The 20790-nt window shown below is 39.5% G+C and overlaps 1 protein-coding gene across 1 annotated transcript in view; it reads left to right on the forward strand.

The window, feature by feature from the left end:
* The window catches only part of LOC149181417 (Peptidase C78, ubiquitin fold modifier-specific peptidase 1/ 2), a 456391-nt gene that overhangs the window by 51655 nt on the left and 383946 nt on the right, over positions 1–20790 (forward strand). The window lies entirely within an intron of this gene.

Consider the following 20790-nt stretch of genomic DNA (forward strand, 5'->3'; position numbering starts at 1 on the left):
AAAGAAAAGAATTATTATTTTTGTCATTTGAAAATGAGTTTCTTGCTCATTACATAGGTCTAGCACAAGTTGAAGTGCTATAGGAAAGTCAAAGAGTCAATGTAATTATTGAAGACCCCTTGAGGGCAAGTTACACTATGTAAATATGTCTATGTAAAAATCTCAAGTGAAAGTGTCATGAAATTGAGTCAAGACAAAATCCTACAAGCAAGTCAAGTCTCTGCTTGTAAAGAATTAATTTCGGTCCAGCAAGTCGGTTCCATGTTAATCTCAAGTCGGCCCTCTAAGAAGGTCATGTCAGCTCAAAAAGGAAGGGACATAATCACTATAAGAAGGGCAGCTCGGCCTCACAAGAAGGACACACATCCGCTCTAAAATAATAAGAGGAAGAGGTGCGAAAAAGTGAGGAAATGAAGTTTCCTATACAGCGAAAGGAAGGCCGAGTAGGATATCTTTGTTTTTGGGTAAGAAGGGCTGCCACACGTGCCATATTAGGGCACGCTTCCACAACAGCAAAGGACAAGACATCATAGTCATAGAAAGCAAGTTCGGTGGGGTCACAAAAGAAGCTATTCATCAAGCCAACACCAAAAGAAGGACTGTTTTGATAGGCCGAGATTGAAGGATTGCTTGTAGGTCTGATTTATATCACATGTGCGAAGAGAAGAAGTACATTTTGCTGCTAAACGAAATCAGTGATCACTACAATGATAAGGAGCTCAGTTAGACAAGAATACAAACAAAAATAAGTTCTCCTCCTCAAGTAAAGAAGGCTCCACCTCAAGCGAAGAGGGAAAAAGAAGAGTGTCTCTCCTAAGGTATGCATGACTATGGTTTTTTCAGTAAAGCCATCAGTTGAGAAGGACGAAGAAGAAGGTCAAGGTGCAGCAAGAGGAATTGATCTCGGATCAAAGGGAAGGCTTGACTTGTGCTTGGAGGATCTACTTGTCAAGGGTCTAGGGTTTTGAATTTGTCAATTGAAGCTTCAATAAGAGAAATTTGTAGAAGGGTTTTCCTCTCTAGGTGAGAGAGGTTTTTGCCCTGGCTGAGAGCCAACATCTTGTGTTCTTGTCTCTTTTGTTTTGGTAACTGTTTGATGAAGAAAGAGAACTCACACTAATAATAATAAGAGAAGATTGTGCTAATAAGAAAAAGTAAAAAGTACCTCACAAATAGTTATCATCGTCAAAAGAATCTCCACATAACCTAGATGCCCTAGATTCTTCAACATAGTGGAGTCTCCTTCAAATGCATCCGCAGCTGCACAAACAAAGTACAAGAAAGGTGAGGTTAAAGCTAAGAAAATTATTGTTGATTCTATTCACAAGCCTTTGGTTGCCTATATTTCTGATTTGGAAACATCTAAAGAGATGTATGACAAGCTGATTGGGATGTTCAAAGTAAATAATGCAAATCAAGTCCTCTTTCTCAAGAACAAGTTGAAAGACATCAAGATGGATAGAGGAGAATCCATTGAATCCTACTTCATGAGGGTTACCGAGATCAGGAATGATCTCCTATCTATTGGAGAAGTCATTAGTGATAGTGAGCTCACTCTTATTGCACTTGGAGGCCTTACAAGAGAATGGGATGTGTTTAACACTACCATCCTCAACAATGACAAAATTCCGGGTTTTGATGAATTGTTGGCTAGATGCACTCAAGAAGAAATAAGGATGATGGAAAGAGACAAGCCCTCAAATGGAAACAATCCTAGCGCCTTCTCGCTCATGCTAAGAGGAAGAACAATGCTGGTCCAAGAAGACAAGGTCAAGGGTTTAAGTCAGGATTCAAAGAAGGAAGAAAAGGAAGATGCTTCAATTGCAACAGGTTTGGACATTTTGCTAGAGTGTCCTCACAAGAAGGATACTCCAAGAGATGATGAATACCATAACAACAACTACAAGGGCAATAACAATCAAAAGAACAATAGGTTCAACAACAAAGGAAAGAGTAATGCTCCTGCTGTTTGAAATGGAAATGGTCGTCCTCCCAAGGATTCAAGAAACTCCAGGCATGAAGAAGTTACTGTTTGTGTAAAGCAAAAATAATTTTATCTTATTTCTGCCCTCACCACCGCCTCTCCTCTGGATACATTATATCATTGGTTGATTGATAGTGGTGCCTCAAGGCACTTCACTGGGTACAAAAAAGCTCTCTCAAATTTGATTGAAAAGAAGACGAATATGGAGATTATATTTGGGGATAATTCCACTTACCCCATGAAAGGAATTGGGACTCTTAGTCTTCACTTAAATCAAGGTCAAACCCTTCATCTACAAGAAGTGTTGTATGTACCTGATCTGAAAAAGAACCTGGTCTCTATTTCTGCGATGGAAGATAAAGGTTTCAAGGTGACATTCATTGATGGGAAGGTTCGTGTTTGGCAAAGGAACCCAAGAGATGCATTCACTCTTGGATTCAGGGTTGAAGGTCTCTATCAGGTCGGAGGAAGTCTGTTGAGAGCAATGACTTGTGATACTTTTCTTCAATCCGAATTATGGCACCAAAGATTTGCTCACCTTCATTACAAAGCCTTACTTGATGTAAGGAAGATGGTCACAGGTATGCCCAAATTCAACTTAGATCATGAAGGTGTATGTTAGGGTTACGTAGTTGGAAAACATACAAGGGGACCATTCCCCTCAAGTCAAAGTCAAACTATCGATATTCTTCAATTGGTCCATTCTAATCTATCAGGTATGTTGCCCGTGACATCTTTGGGTGGATATTTGTACTATGCAATTTTTGTGGATGACTTCTCTCGCAAAACATGGATCTATTTCTTAAAGAAGGACGAAGTGTTCAAATGGTTCCGCTCTTTCAAAGCCTTGGTCGAGAATCAAACAGGGAAGAAGATCAAAATATTGAGGACCGATAATGGGACCGAATATGAGTCAAATGAATTCATTGACTATTGTAGAGAAGTTGGGATTAAGAGGGAGACCACTACTACATATACTCCTGAGAAAAATGGAGTTGCCGAAAGGAAGAATCGAACTATCATAGAAGCCACTCGTGCCATGCTTCATGACCAAGGCCTACTGAAGTTCTTATGGGGAGAAGCTACCAACATCGCTGTGTATGTTCAAAATAGATGCCCACATCAAGCATTGGAATTCAAGACACCGAAAGAAGTATTCACCAGTAAGAAACTTGATGTTTCTCATTTTAGAATTTTTGGTTGTCCGTATATTTTCATGTGCCGAAAGAGAAAAGAAACAAGCTAGGTGCATCTGGGAAGAAAGGAACGTTTGTGGGCTACAGTGAAACTTCGAAGGCATATAGAATCTATGTGCCTGATCAAAGGGAAGTGGAAATAAGTCATGATGTCACTTTCGATGAAGATTATGCCCTTAGGAAAGTCCGAGATCTTCCTATCCCTAGGAAGGACAATGATGATGATGCAGGAAAGCAAGATGAACCTCTCACTGATGACACGATGCCCAATGTTAAAGGTTCGATGGATCCCGTTGATCCACCTCCTAGTGGGCCCTCTACTTCAAGAAAAATCCTTTGTGGCTCAAAGATACTCTTGAAGATGCTGAGAAACATATTGCACTGAGGGGGACATTTTGTGAAAGCAAGAAGCCGAACAGGTACCCAGGGTACTTAGCTACCATGAGTACCATTGCATGATCGAAGCCTTGTACATTTGAAGAAGATGTGAAACACCACGTTTGGAAGGATGCGATGAACAAGGAGTATGAATTGATCTGTTGAAATTTCTAAGTCTAAAACGTCATAAATTCTTTCTGCATTATCTGATTTATTTCACCTACTTGTTTATTTATTAACAAGTTATTTAACCGTATAAATATTGAAAATAAACACAAATGCAGTCTCAACTCATCTACAAATCATCAACTGAAATAACAGACAAACACACAAGGGACACCATTATTTTTGGACAATCGTCCCCGGAAAAACCCAACTTGGGAAAACCGGTGCAAAAGTTTTGAGGGTTTTATTATTAAGCAGCTTTCTTGAGTACAACTAGGGTGCCAAACTGGCTCACCCAATAGAGATTTCTATTTGGCAGTAATACCTCTCTTCGGAAGCAGATATTCAGTGAGTCTGCTCCACGAAAATCCTTCCAACACTTCTCTAAGGCTCTGCGTCAGCCCTGTTGGCCTTTGCGTAGCTATGGAACCCCCTACGTCAGCCCTCTGTTGCTCTGCGTCAGCTCTCTGGCCTTTTGTGTCACCCATGCAGGCCATGCTAGCCTCTGCGCAGTCTCTCTGGCCCTCTGCATGGCTCCTGCTAGCTCTGCGTAACCTCCTGAATCACTGTGCTGGCCCTCCGCCACTATCTCTGCTTCTTTGTTATGCACTCATCGCCCCTTGCTGCAACTCAGATCACTTGCTCGAATTTTCTCAGCAAACCTCACTCCAGAAAATCGAATTGACTGATCAATCTTGGTGTATCTCCAACTGACCCTCAAACCTCCTCTTATACTTTTCCTGTTGAGTCTTCAATGACTGAGATTAAATCTCTAATCAACGGCTAAGATTAGATTTGTCTTGATCCATGTCTTTTAGAACATTTTCACCCAGTTTTATATTAATAACTATTAATATTTTAATTTTCCTAAGTTTAGACTTAGGAATTCCATTAAAAATATTAATTATTTTAATATCTCTCTAACCGGGTGGAATTTCCCCAAACCATTTCTGGGTCTTGGAGTTCTCATGTGCTTTAGCCCCTCCACCAAATTTCATGGCTAGAGCACATCCGATGGTACCCCAAATCAACACTCCCTCTTAGCGAGAAATGTGCTCTAGTATAGCTCCACTATTGAACATCACCTTGATCATCCGACACTGGTACCTGTGCTGATGCTTGGCCTGCTGTCGAACATCTTCTGCACTGCTGCCCATGGCTCTGCCACTGCCACTGCTACATCTGTACTGCAGCTCCCTCTACATCCATGTTGTTGTTGGTCCTTCCTCCCAACACTGCATCTGCACTGCAACTCTCTCTCATCATGTTGCATCGTGCTGCCCATAGCACTATCACTGCTACTGCTGTACTACAACTCAGTTGCTGAGATGTAAGTAACTGATCTCCCCAACTACTAACATCCTTGTCAGGCTAGAAGCCCTTTGATGTTGAAGCTACCTCTGGTGCTATCCTGTGCTTCCTCTGCTGCCTTTGTGCTGCTGCAACACCTTTGTGCCTCTCGCACTGCTGCAACCCCCTCTGTGCCTCTTTGCACTGCTGCAACCATCTTTGTGCCCCTCGCACTACTGCAACCCCCACTGCGCTGCTACAGACCACTGCACTCTAGCACTGCCCCGTCGCTCCCTCTGCATCTTGCTCCTACCGATATCTATGATCCTACTACTGTCTCTTGGGGCTCCTGTAGTCGGATATGATCTAAGAGTTTGGGTACCTCAAGGATCCTGCCCCACATCTTCTGTAGTCCTCCTGACTATAGCTCGATGTCTCCCCACCTATTCTCTAGAGGTGCATGAGCACTCATGGCACAATTGTCACCCGTTTTGAATTCTTTCTCCGCTTTAGTCGGAGTTGCCTTGGAGTCAAAAGCCTCTCCCTTATTCTTCTTCCTGGGACACTATGTTGCATAATGACCCAACTCCCCACAATGGAAGCATTTCACCTTGGAGATGTCCTTCTTCTTCCTCTTCCCTTGTTGTCTTGTAGATGCCAGATCCGCATCCTCCTTTTTCTTGATTCGACCTCCTTTGCTGCTACTTCCCGCCTTGGTCAGCCATTTGATCTCTTCTTGGTGAAGGGCTGCTCACATCTCTTCCCATTGAAGCATAAAAATTGATAGCTTGTAGACTTGAATGTAAAAATACAGGAGGTATTTAATAGTAACAATTTATTATATATATAAAATATATAAGTGATATGAATGTTACAATGAGGCCCTGCTTTTATACCTCAGCAGGTGACCTTTCATGATTAGGTATGTCTAAAAGACATGCCTTTTCACTTAATTTAATGACTATTTAACATAATCAATTTTTAACTATTTAATATTTACATTTATTTTATTTATTTACTTGTTATGAATTATATTCATAACATAGCTCCTTCCTTCGGAAGCTTTGTCCTCAAAGCTTTAATGTTGTGGATTTTCTTCATTTAGTGTCTGTCGTCTCGATGTGTATAATCTGGTCATCCTCTTGTCTTATAGCTCATCGGTAATATTTCCTTGGAATTTTTTATTTTTTTTAATAATAATTTTTTTTAATAAGTCTAATGTTTTTTTTCTTTTTTTTTATAACTCTCATTTTTTTTAATAATAATTTTTTATTTTTATTTTTTTAATACTGCTTTTTTTTAATACAGAATTTTTTTAATTAATTAATTAATTAATCTTTAGTTCTTATATTATAAAGTTTTTAAATGACTACGAATCAATTTTTTGTTTTAAATGAATGGACGTTAACCTTGGGTCACGTCTATTGACCTTGACGTGACCCCGTACCTTCTGCACAGAAATACCTTGGCCTTAGAATTATTGTTTACCAGCAAACGTGATTGCCGCATCTTCCACGGAGCTGGCTGTTAACTCACAAACGTCCAACGGTTCTGTACGCTGACTTACCCATGCAGATAGAAATTGACAGCAGATTCTTGTCTAGTCATGTCCTCAGACTTGTAGATGGCATCGGTGGCTAGATCTTGTGCGTGCTCAGTCGACCGCAGAAGGTTCCTCCCCACGCAGACGCTTGATTCCCCACTTTCATGTTCAATCATTGCTCCAAAAGCTCTGTTTCCAGTATAGCTATTAATATGATTGACGGGATCATCCATTTCTGTTGGTAACTGAAAATTCTGAATAGAATCTAAGTCGAAAAGTTTTAAATATGAGTATTGACAACTTCTTTCCACTTTACTGTTACTAATATGATTGGCAGGATCATCCTCATTCGTTGGTAACTGGAAATTCCGAATTGAATCTGATTTGAAAAGTTTTGAAAATGAGTAGTGACAACTACCTTCCACTTCACTGTTACTAATGTAATTGATAGGATCATCACCGTCTGTTGGTAATTGGAAATTTCGAATTGAATCTGATTTGAAAAGTTTTGAAAACAAGTTGCGCTCCATTCTGGCATTGAAGAAGAGCCGCCCTTGGAACCCGGATGAAAATTTATTGCACTCTTTCATTTTTGAACACTCTCGAGGATCCTTAATGATTCCTATTTTGGTTTGTTTGTTATTACTGTCAGTTTCTCCCCTTGATAATTCGCTAGCCTTTTTGTTTGTAGGAGTATCATATTGTCGTTAGAGACCTCCTTTCTGTGCATGGGCTTGACTGCTTGAGGAGACAACCTTCCTTCCACTCTGACTTCTCTCAAATAGCTTGCTCCATCTTGCTAAAACAATCCTTGCCATGTTGGAAATATCCGATGTGCAATAAAATTGAAGTTTATTAACAGTCTGCAAGACAGTTGACATTTGAACAGGGAGGGCTTTATGCAGTGGCAAATGACAAAGAACCTTCAATAAAACGCGTAGCACAGTTGTTTTGTCCTCAACTGATGCTACATGGCCATATCTTTCATTCTTTGTGATTGCTACTAGGCTTAGTTTTGATCTTCTTATGACTAGCTGAGGCTCAACACCAAAACTCAATATGCTCCAATTATTCTAGCCATTTGGTTTAGGTGGGCTTCTAAAGAATTCATTAGCGTGATGTTGGAAAGGCACCTAAGGGAAATGGTTGATTTCAAAATATCTGTTCGTAGGTGTTTCATCATCATTAAATCCTTCCTTTCATTCTCTATAAATTGTTAGGTTGTTGTTCATTTGATTAGTCTCTGGAGTCTCATTTTGTTCATGCATTGTATATTGTTTTACATCCTCTTTTATAGATTCTATATCTTCAAAAACCTGCTTTTTCTCAAGAGCCACTGATGGCAGATTTTCATTGACATCTTTTTTCAACAAGGATAAATCTAATATCCTTTCATTGTCAATATCTACAACAACTTGCTCTTTCTCCAGAGTCACAGATGGTAGTTTTTCATTGATGACTTCTTCTTCATTGTTATGATATTGTACATCTCCTTGTTTCTCAAGATAGTCCTCATCTTGATCTTGTTTCGTTTCTTCACTGTCGTTATCAACTTCCTTATTATCGATTTCCTTTTGACATGCTTTAATTTCTGCATATGATTTTTCTAAACGCTGAAATGCTTCTTGAATTTTACTAAAATTCTCCATGGATTTAGGACGTGAACGTAATGGCACATTGTGTGGCGAACAACGTTCAAAGACTCGCATCATTATATTGTGCGCCATGGCTCCGATACCACTGAAGCATAAAAACTGATAGCTTGTAGACATGAATGTAAAAATACACGGGTATTTAATAATAATAATTTATTATATATATATATATATAATGTATAAGTGATATGAATGTTATAATGAGGCCCTGCTTTTATAACTCAGCAGGTGACCTTTCATGATTAGGTATGTTTAAAAGACATACCTTTTCACTTAATTTAATGACTATTTAACATAATCAATTTTTAATTATTTAATATTTACATTTATTTTATTTATTTACTTGTTATGAATTATATTCATAACACCCATCCTGGAAGAGTAGCTCTGCCCAAAATGCTTTGGACAAATGTCTCCCAATCCTCAAAGACTGCATTTAGGGCAGTCCTCACCATGAACTCTTGATTCGGCGTGGCCCCTACGGAAGTAAGTTGGTCCCGAATCTCTTGCAACTGCTGAGGTATAGATCTATTTGCTCCCCCTTCTGCATTTGATACGACCGCAGCTGATTCTCCAGTAGCATCTTCCTCTGCACGAAAGTGCCTTGATACAATGTCATCAAGGTATCCCACATCTCCTTTGCCGTGTTCTTATCGGAAATATGTTGTACTACATGATTCTTGACCCCATCAAGGATTATGCACTTTGCCTTGGCCATTGCATCCTCATACCTTTCATTATCAGTTGGGTTGACTGGGATAGCCACGGTTCTCAAGGCGAAGCCCTTGATGCGATGTCTATCTAGAACAGACAGGATCCTGGCCTTCCAGATGACAAAGTTGGAGGCCCCGTCCAACCTGTCCTGATCCCTCAGTCCATTCATTGCCATCTCCACTCTTCTACTGGATTCCCTCTGAGTACAACTAGGGTGCCAAACTGTCTCATCCAACAGAGATTTCTATCTGGCAGTAATACCTCTCTTCAAAGTAGATATTCAGCAAGTCTGCTCCACGAAAATCCTTCCAACGCTTCTTTGAGGCTCTGCGTAAGCCCTGCTAGCCTCTGCGTAGCTTTGGAACCCCCTGCGTCAGCCCTCTGCTGCTCTGCGTCAGCTCTCTGGTCTTCTACGTCACCCACGCAGGCCCTGCTAGCCTTTGCGCAGTCTCTCTGGCCCTTTGTTAGCTCCGCGTAGCCTCCTCAATCACTGTGCTGGCCCTCCGACACTATCTCTGCCTCTCTGCTATGCACTCATTGCCACTCACTGCAACTCAGATCACTTGTTCGAATTTTCTCAGCAAACCTCGCTCCAGAAAATCGAACTGACTGATCAATTTTGGTGTATCTCCAACTGACCCTCAGGCCTCCTCTTATACTTTTCTTGTTGAGTCTTCAACTGTCGAGATTAAATCTCTAATCAACGACTAATATTAGGTTTGGCTTGATCCATGTCTTTTAGAACATTCTAACCCAGTTTTATATTAATACCCATTAATATTTTATTTTTTCTAAGTTTAGACTTAGGAACTTCATTAAAAATATTAATTATTTTAATATCTCTCTAACCGGGTGGAATTTCCCCAAACCATTAATGGGTCTTGGAGATCTCATGTCCTTTAGCCTCTCCACCCATTTTCATGGCTAGAGCACATTCGATGCTACCCCAAATCAACATGATCATGAAGAATGATGTCTGGGATGTGGTTCCTAGACTCAAGGACATGTCAGTGGTCACTTCAAAATGGCTCTACAAGATCAAACATGGAGTTGATGGCAGTGTTGAAAAGTTCAAGGCCAGATTTGTTTTTTGAGGTTTCTCTCAAAAGGAAGGAGTAGACTATGATGAGATATTTGCACCGATTGCCCGATATACCACCATCTGTTCGATCATAGCCCTTGCTGCCTCACAAGGATGGAGCCTACACTAGATGGATGTCAAAACTGCCTTCTTGCATGGCTCGCTTAAGGAGGAAGTCCTTGTAGAACAACCCGAGGGGTTCGAAGTTCAAGATCGAAAGACACATGTATGCAGGTTGAAGAAAGCTCTCTATGGGTTGAAGCAAGCCCCTAGAGCTTGGTATGAGAGGATTGATAGCTATCTTATGAAGTTGGGATTTACAAGGAGCGATGCTGACCCAAACCTATACTTCAAGTTTGAAAAGGACAGACCTCTCATTTTGGTTCTTTATGTGGATGATCTATTTTTGACAGGTGATGACCCTCTCATTCGTCAATGCAAGAGGGAGTTGGCTTCTGAATTCGAGATGAAGGACCTAAGACTAATGCACTACTTCCTAGGACTGGAGGTCTGGCAAAAGCCAGGTGAGATTTTCCTTTCTCAAGGAAAATACATTGTGAAGCTACTTGAGAGATGTGGGATGGTGGATTGCAAGTCTGTGTCTACTCCAATGGAACTCAACTTCAAGAAGCTATGTGGAAGTGCTGTTGGGCCTGATTTAGCGAACCCTTCCGAGTATTGTCAACTTGTGGGGGCCCTGATGTTCTTGGTAAACTCCCGTCTCGACATATGCTTCGCTGTGAACACGTTGAGTCAATTTATGGTCGAGCCTCATCACATTCATTGGATTGTTGCTAAGAATATCTTAAGATATCTCCGGGGCACCATCCACTATGGATTGAGATACACTGCCGGGAACTTGAGGCTACATGGATATTTAGATGCTGACTGGGCTGGCAGTGTAGTGGATCGTAAGATCACGTCTGGGTCCTGCTGCTCTTTGGTGTTTGTTTCAATATCTTGGATGAGCAGGAACCAGAAATCGGTTGCTTTAAGCACCGCCGAGGCCGAACATTGCTGCGAGTATGGCCTATTGTGAAGCTGTTTGGTTGAGGAAACTCTTCAGTGAGATATTTGAGCACGTGTTAGATACCACTTTGATATTCTACGACAACCAGAGTGGGATTTTCCTTTCAAAGAATCCCGTGTTCCACAACCACTCCAAGCACATTGATATCAGGTACCACTTTATCCGAGATATGGTACAACGGGGAGCAATAAAGTTCCAACACGCCAAGACGGATGAACAGGTCGCAGACATTCTCACGAAACCTTTGGGGAAGGTCAAATTCTTAGCCTTTCGAGAGAGACTTGGAGTCATGGAAAGACCCTCTTATGAGGGTCTCGTATGAGTTGGACACTGAGCTCTGGGAGCTCCTGAGGGCTGGGGGTACTTCTTGGAGCTATGAGCGACCATAGGGTGAGTGGTTCACCTTCCCTTAGTGGTGCGCTAGATACCGGGTGAGTGGTTCACCTTCCCTTACGATTGCAAACACATGTATGTAGGGTGAGTGGTTCACCTTCCTCTACGATTGTCATATGCATAGGATGAGTGGTTCACCTTCTCCTATGGCATATGAGCAGGATGAGTGGTTCACCTTCTTCTGCTGACGCCCCAACACACATCCTACGCTTGGAGTCCGGGACTCATGGGAAGTGCCTCTCATCTGGCCAATGAGTTGGGAAAAGTGGTTAGGGACCATGGTACTACCAATGGACGCATCGTGTACTGCTGTACTCCCTATGACTAGGATGCATGGTGTTCAACAACTTGATTTGGGATCAAGGACCGACTTTTGTCAATGGAGAGTGGTATGATCTTTTGACTCACTCTCAATCACTTCTTCTTCATTATTATTTCATGGTTCAGCAGAGCAGAGCAAAATAGAGCAAAGCAGTGATGACAAAGATGGTACATGATGATAGGATGGCATGATGATGATAGATGGATTGGCAGGTGGAATTCTCCCTAGTTGAGAGGGAGTGTTAAAATTGGCAACTAGGGCCAAATTCCACCTCAGTGCAACTCATATGATGGAGATGATTTTTGCATTGGATTCCTCTTTTCGAGAGGTCCAATTTTGATATAAAGATGATCCCATTTTGACAAGCAGAAGTGGAATTTTGAATTTATTCTCTCACATGCACAAATAGTCAAGGTCGGCCTCAGTGAAATGTAGGCTCAAGAAGCCCAATGGATGTGTCTCCTCACCCTCAACGAATTGTATAAATAGGAGTGACTTCTCTCCTCATTTTGACATCACTCATCACATCATTTCATCTCTCTCTCTTCCCTTGATTGGTACGTACAACTGGGCAGCCTCTCTCTCTTCTTCGCACGTGTGGCAGGAGGCCAAAAATTTCAGGACAAGGACAGGTCGAAATTTTAGAGCAACAGTCCAGCGTTGACCAAGGTTGATTTGACCATCTTTGACTTTGGTTTTCAGGGCAAAATTTTGATTTCTTTAGGCTGCGTTGTTGGGCACAAAAATCGAGGTGTTTTGGGTAGGTTGACTTCAGTTTTGACTGTAGAAAATTATAGCAGTGTTTCTCTCTCCTTTGACTGGGTTTGACCGAATTGTTTTGGGCTGACTTTGACTCCTTGAAGGCTGAATTGAACTGCTGTTGACCGAGCTGCTTGGAGGAGGTTCTGGTGCTGATTTGACCAGTGATGATTTTCTGGTTAGGACTGCAACTGACTGTTGTTGACTGCTGATTTTGAAAGGGTTGTTTTGACTATGTGTTGGGCAAGTGAATTTGATCTATGTACTCTTTGCTGAACTATTGAATAATAATAAGAAAATTTGATCAAAGGGTTTTCCCCACATTGGGGTTTTTTCCTCACATCTGCGAAATCTTGTGTCCTCTTGTCTTGACTTGTCTTTTGCACATGTTTTTATGTTCTATTTGCATTTACTGTCAATGTGTTTAAGTTAAAGTGATTGCTACTGGAAATTGGAAATTGTCATTTCGCTGAACAGGAACATTAAGTAAATTGTGCTAAAGCATAGAACATACCGTTGTTAACTAAAATTAATAACTTCCCTATCGGAGCCTTCTCTTTCTAATTTGTTTGTTTGCCGCATGTATATTGTTTGTTATTTGTTGGATCCTCTTTATTTGTCTATTAGTTTGAGTTGCATTATCGTGATATTATTGGAACTACCACAGTAATACTTCGGTGATAATATCATTGCTATTTATCGTGATAATTTCAAAATTTTAAATTATTTCTCTATCTCAGTCGATATCACTTTATAACTAAAATCTTGGTCATTTAAACCTCTTTTTTAAAATTGGGTTAGGAAATTGAGCTCTAAGGTTACTGTGACTATTTTACTTCAAGCCAACTAGGGAAAATCTATTGTTTTCATTTCCCATGATTCATTTCATGATATACATACCCTAGTGGTTAATGATAATATTGAATGCTTTAAGTAAAAATGGTATTCTCCTTTATCTTTGATTTTCATCCTTTTAATTAAATTTTCAACATTACCATTAATTGTTTCAGGGTGTTTGAGAGTGGTTCCAACCTCAGTGGATTTCATATGGAGAAAGTAGAATTTTAGATCCCATTCAAAATTCAATGGACTTAACAATTTTCAGGATTTTGGGAATGACAGGATTGCAACGTTTCCATTGGATTTTGTCATGTATGAGGGTATGGAATTAGCATTTAATCAAGAACGCCAAATCCTCTATGTACTTTGATGTTGGTGGCTTTGATTGTTGAACTCCTCTATCACGACACTAGTAAAAATGTACCATTCACTCAAGCAAAATCACTGATTAGGCATGTTAAGCTTTTTCTATCTTATTTTAATGCTTAGAGGGTGATATTGATGATGAAGATCCCAATATAGGCAACAATTTTGATGTTATGTAGCTATTTGTTGTAGCATGATTTTTTTTTGGGATTTTAGAGGCCATTTAGAGCCTCTTTGTTGATGCATTTTAGTTCCAAGATGGATTGCTTTTGGTGTTATATTGGTTATATGCTTTCGGATCAAGTTTTTGGGGTCAACTGGTCTGTTTCTGATAACATTGCCGAGGATGCTGTGACCATTTTCGATCAAGCAAACAAGGAGAAATCCATTGTTTTGATTGTCGTGATTCATCCCACGAGATACATTTATTTTTGTTTTGATGTGATTTTCTATCATCCTGTTAGAATTTAGGATAGATATCATATTTCAGTGTCAATATCTGATGTACCTCTTGACATCTTATACATCTTATATATCAGCTTTATTTTCATATTTATGTAGCAATGTGTTTGTCTGATGTGATGTTGCTTTAAAGTTCGAAAAATTAAAAATATGATTATTTTTGTAATTTTTAAAAATTTACTGATAATTTTGAATATTTTCCAATATCTTTTGAAAAATATGGTAGCCATGGTCAGTGTTTTCATCTTGGAAAAGAAATGGGAAATTTGAATTTTTAAATTTGCCTCCAAATTTATTTCAAGTCGGCCTCATGATGTTTTAGGTCAGCTGGGCCCCTAAGAGGCACCCATTCGACTCCCACTTGAAGGCTATATAAAGGAGATCATTTCTCCTCATTTGGACACATCAATTTTTTATCTCATGCATCTCTGATTCAGCAAAATTACAGGAGGGCCAAAATTTCAAGAGGAGGCTGAAGTTCTAGGGAAGGTCGAAATTTCAAGAACTTGGTTTTTGACATGGCACTTGAACATAATCTTGGTTACTGGTTTGGCTATTATCCTGTCATGGTTATTTCTGTTGTATTGATGAATCTGGAACTCTCTGTCTCTCTCTCTCATAAGGAAAGCATTTCTGGGTTTTCCCCTTGTGGGTTTTGCCTTGGCCTCAGGCCTAATTTTTGTGTCTCTTGTCTCATTGTTTCATGGTTACTTTACTGCTCTCTCATGTTTGTTAGTTGATATTTTTCTTCTGTATAACTTCCTAAATGATATTGAATTTATTGTGAAGCTAATGTTTAATTGATCATTGAAGTAGTTATGTGTTGAAGAAAAACTTAATTCTAGCACATGCCCTAGAAAATCAACATGGTTTCAGAGCTATGTTGGATCCAAGAGCAGTATAGCCAAGTTATGGAAGTTCTATTGCTGAGTTTGAAGAATGGTACATCTGTGGAAGGGCGGTCGAAATTCTCTGTGAGAGAGACCTAATACAAGACTATTCTATTACCCTTCTGTTTCAGACCTACGAATTTCTATTCTGTGGAGGAGATTTGAGTAGCATTATGGCGGTCTGAGGTTCTGATCCAAGCCACAAAAGAGATCCTTAAAGGCTGCTTTAAAGTATCATCCAAATATGAATCAGATTCTAGTAGCATCTCTTGCAGACCTAAGGCATTATCTCTCTGAGGAAAGCAAATGTTTTGTGACAATTTTTATGAGTTCTGTAATATGCTTTATGATACTCATGCCAAGACCTGTGATCCAAGTTAAGGAGAGCCAAATCCCTCACATCAGCAGAACATGGACTTGTTTGGATTCTGGAATGAGGGCTGCATTCCCTCATGATAATGCGCAGGAGTAAAGGCACCATATGAGAGATATCTGTAGCTGTGTCAAGGCTGAATTAGGGCAGTGCTGTAGCAGTCATAGGTGCCCTAAAGGGAGGGATGAAAATCACAGGAAAAGTGCACAGAGCAGTGACCTTGTCAAGGAAGAGCAAACTCTAGCTAGAGATTCAATGTGTGTATTCAATTCACCAAGAGCCGAAGTCTGTGCACTATATCCTTGAGGGAGGAGTGCAAGATCTGAAGCTTATTTCTGTGAAATAAAGAAAGTTTGAAGATTCTTATCTCCTGAATCAAATGAAGAAAATCCATGTGGTTCTGCTATCTCAATCAAGCACTCAATGTATACAAACTCTTTCAATAATTTGTTCCTTGTGTTTATGCATGCGAAAAGTCTACAGTATGCGAGATCTATGACATTAAAGTCTGTGATATCAAAGGAACCCATTCTCTGTATTCTAAAGCATCTATCACTATAAAACAATGCGAAGTATGTAACTATGGATTTGAGCTTTGTCAGACAAAGATGAAAAGGATATTTGAAAGCCTGTAGAACATCTCGAAGTTCAAGGCATGAATATGCGTGACATATTGTGTCTGGATGGTTCATTGTTGCGACGTCTCTGAGAAAACTTCTCCAATGATTGAAATCTGTATCCAAGTTTGAAGGTATTTGATGATAATCATAATCCAAATTTGATCCAAGTCAAGACTCTGGTGACAAAGCATAATTCGAGCATCTAAACTTCCTCTGTGGCATTCTAAGTCAAATCTACGATTTTTGGTAAGAACCTAGATCCGAGCCTACTAAATGATCTGAAATGTAAGTCTGTACCTCTGTATTTGGTCCAAGTTTCTATGTTACTTCTGTTGCAATGCGAGCCAAATAGGAACCAGAAGTCTGTGGAAAAGCGGTTGATTTATGTGGCAAGACTCTCTATGCTTGTGAAAATATTGCGAATCTAAATCTCCTATACGGAGGCACCTATTTGGATTCCCTATGGCTCACTTTCTCTGTCTTGAGCAAGCAACCTTGTGACTCTGTGACTGTGTTCAATCCAAAGGATCTCAAGCTACATATATATAAATATGATTGTGAAGAGAATGTCATACATAGCAAAAGAGCCGACCAGAAGCAAGAAGCCGACTCTGGTATGTATCATTTGTTTTTATCCTGTAGCCAAATTTGAATGAAAGACTTGTAAAAGATTACAAAGAAATAAGTTTGCTACAAAATCAAAATGAAGTTTGCTGCCAAAATTCTTCTACATCTTGGAAAGACAGTACATGTAATAGGTAGCTCTGCTAGATGTCTCCAAATAAAAGGGGAAAGGGGGGTTGTTGTAATAGTCTTCTCAATATCCTTTGGATTCATCAAAAGGTCATGTATATGAAATAGTGCAATCTAGGCTGATGATTCTCTTATAGAGTTTCCAGAATTGAAGATAATGAGTCAATAAGTGTTTCAAGACCTAATTCTTTCTCTGACAACCAGAAGGCATAACTATGACTAAGTATGGAAACCTGGATAGAGACCGAGGAAGGTTAAAATCAAGCTTGGAAGTTCAAGACTTTACAGTGATCTGATATGGTCAGCTTCTCTGTGGTGAGTTCTAGGACATATCTGAAGTCATCACATAATACTGTTGTAGCAAGTTTTTGGTCGAAGGTTTAGAAAAATCTAAGGTTGAATGATGCACAAATCCCCTGTGTCTGATTTATGAAGATGAGTGTTAGGTTTTGAAAACCCTAATCACTAGGGTTTGGAGATAAGACCCTAGCCAATCATTTGGTAACCCTATTTAGGCTTGGTGATGAAGCTCTTAGGCTCAAAAGAATCCCTAACTTCTAGATCTGACATTTTTGATGATGAGGTTGGATTGCAGGTTGGATTCAAGAAGAGGGAGCTGACAATGTCTCAAGAGATAAGTATCTTGTATTACTCTTATTTCTTTTTATCATCACTAATGATGTGTAATCTTTGATGATGATGTAGACAAGGTAATCTTCTCTAATGATGAAGATGATGTGGATAATATGTACTCCTTGATTATGTGATATGAAATTCTTGATGACGTGAACCTCTTGTTGATAATATAGACATAGTCAATGTTGATGATGATATTGATGATGTGGACTCGTTGATGATGTGGACTCATTGATGATGATATTGATAATGTGGACTCATGTTGATGATGTGGATTGGTTGATGATGATAAATATGATGTGGACTCGTTGATGATGATATTGATGATGTGGACTTGTTGATGATGATAAAGATGACGTGGACTCGTTGTGATGATATTGATGATGTGGGCTCATGTTGATGATGTGGACTTGTTGATAATGATGTGGGCTTATTGATGATGATGTGAACTCATGCACTATTTGATGTTGTGGACTCCTTGATGATGGTATAAATGAAGTTAACTCCTTAATGATGTGGACAAGGTTGACTAGATCTGAGAAGGTTATGATCAAGAGGGAGTTGATACACTCTCTAAAGATAAGTATTATCTTGATTGTTTCATTATGAGTCTCTTGGCTTGCTTGGTTGTTCTTGTTCTTCCATGGCCTCCTAGTGAGGATTGCAGGTACATAATGGAGATTGCCAAGGTATGGCAATCGTTGGAAATGATGGAAGAACAATATGACAAGAAGACTCGTGATAGGCCCTGTACTCAGAGGGAGCAGACAAGATCAACTTGATTGAAGCATGTTTCTATGAAGATGGCTAGAAGTTTTTAAGACCGACGCTGATCTAGATATGCTAAAGATGAGCTGATAACTTTTCTGCTATGTAGAGGACTTCTGTGTAAGAGGGAGTTGCTTTTGTAAAGGCATGAGCTTGGTGATATCTTTGGCACAATGGACTGTAGGTCCATCGACATCTTCCTGATGAATGATTTGAAGAAGCTGCAAGACTTTGATATTGACTTGGTTGATTCTCTGATTGGTTCGTTGATATATCTGATGATGTTTGTTTCGTTGAAGTCTATTGTTATCTGCTGGATTCAATTATGGTCTGCTGGATTCTACTATGGTTGTTGATGCTTGCTTCCGTGAGAAGCCACTTATTATTTACTGATTCAATTATGGTCTATTGGTGCCTACTTTTGAGAGAAGCCATTTATTATCTACTGGATTCGACTATGGATACTGATATTCGCTTTTGTGGTTGTTGATGATTGCTTTTGTGAGAAGCCACTGCTGAAGTCTATTATTGTCTACTGATAGCTGCTGATGTTTGCTTCTGAGAGAAGCCCTGGCTGAAGCTAGATGAACAACTGAATGTTGTTGTTTGCTGAAATGTTTAAGATCCACCATGGCTACATTTATGATGTTGAGTTGGTTGATGATGTTTATGTGAAGAAATTGGAATGAATGAGAATCCCTTTGGAGAGAGAGCATTGATTACATAACATCCTAAATCTTCCTTAGGCTACGGTTGTGAGACCAATGGATTGGTCGGGAAGATTGTCACTCCTGTAGGCTGTGTTACGAGACCTTGTGGTCCGGGAGGTGCATTGATGATTTCTCCTGTAGGCTGTGTGTTGTGACACCTTGTGGTCCGAGATATGTATTGATTTGATGATTCCTCCTATAGGCTGTGTGTTGTAAGAACTTGTGGTCCGAGAGATGTATTGATTTGATGATTCCTCCTGTAGGCTGTGTGTTGTGAGACCTTATGGTCCGAGAGATGCATTGATTTGGTAATTCCTCCCTTAGGCTGTGTGCTGTGAGACCTTGTGGTCGGGGAGATGCATTGAGATGAGTTGGATGCTATGTATCTTTCCTTATGATGAGACTGATGATCTCTCCCTTAGGCTGTGGGTTGTGAGACCTATGATTGGCCGGAGAGATTTGTATCTGTGATCTCTTCCTTAGGCTGTGGGCTTTGAGACCTATGATTGTCCGGGAAGATTGATCTTGAGAGAGAGTATGAAAAGTACCTCCCTGGCTAAGAGGGAGTGTTGAAAAAAATGGTAACCATGGTTGGTATTTTCATCTTGGAAAAGAAATGGGAAATTTGAATTTTTAAATTTGACTCCAAATTTATTTCAAGTTGGCCTCATGATGTTTTAAGTCGGCTGGGCCTCTAAGAGGCATCCATTCGACCCCCACTTGAAGGCTATATAAAGGAGATCATTTCTCCTCATTTGGACACATCAATTTTTTGTCTCATGCATCTCTGATCCAACGAAATTACAGGAGGATCGAAATTTCAGGAGGCCGAAATTCTAGGGAGGGCCGAAATTTCAGGAACTTGGTTTTTGACATGGCACTTGATCATAATATTGGTTACTGGTTTGGCTATAATCATGTCATTGTTATTTCTGTTGTATTGATGAATCTGGAACTCTCTCTCTCGCTCCCATAAGGAAAGTATTTCTGGGTTTTCCCCTTGTGGGTTTTGCCCTGGCCTCAGGCCTAATTTTTGTGTCCCTTGTCTGATTGTTTCATGGTTACTTTACTGCTCTTTCAAGTTTATTAATTGATGTTTTTCTTCTGTATAACTGCCTAAATGATTACAACTTAATGTGAAACTAATGTTTAATTGATCATTGAAGTAGTTATGTATTGAAGAAAAACTTAATTCTAGCATGTGCTCTAGAAAATCAACAATATTTTCCCTGATATTGCCAATAATTTATATTTTGGTCCTGGTAATAAATTCCCGACAATGATAAATGTATCATTGCTTTGAATATGACCTCCATTCAGCACTACTGAAGATTACTTGTTTACTCCATTTTTGAAAAGAATCCTTCCTTGGATGACTTGTGGATTTGGCATATGTATTAATAATATTGCTTCTTGTTACCCAAAATCTGATAAATACCTTTCTTGTAAGGATGACCTGTGGATTTGGCATTTGTATTATTAATATTTTTTCTTGTTACCTAAAAATTAAAATCTGATAAATACCTTTCTTGTGAGGATGTTGCAATGCTGTTTTGCTTGTGGCCAACGAGGAATGCATTTTGCAATTTTATTTATTTATGTCTAATAAGTGGATGAACTACCTCAAATATCTTGTTATTTTACTTTTTGAGTTTTAGGAAGAGAATTGATGAGATCCTTGGAAATACATTGTCACTTCTCCCTTGAAATACTAACCTTAAGGAAATATTAATAACACTTGTTTAAACGAGTCAAAGTTTACCAACTGAAATAGTCGTGACTGTTGAGAGGTAACCCTTTGTATAATATGATTATTAGAATATTGTATAAACCAGGGTAGACCCTTCTAAGCCATACAGTTC

The sequence above is a fragment of the Pinus tabuliformis genome, chromosome 3_2 (genome assembly GCF_031772625.1).
Source record: "Pinus tabuliformis cultivar Carrire ecotype Pingquan chromosome 3_2, CPIR1, whole genome shotgun sequence".
NCBI lineage: Eukaryota > Viridiplantae > Streptophyta > Pinopsida > Pinales > Pinaceae > Pinus > Pinus tabuliformis.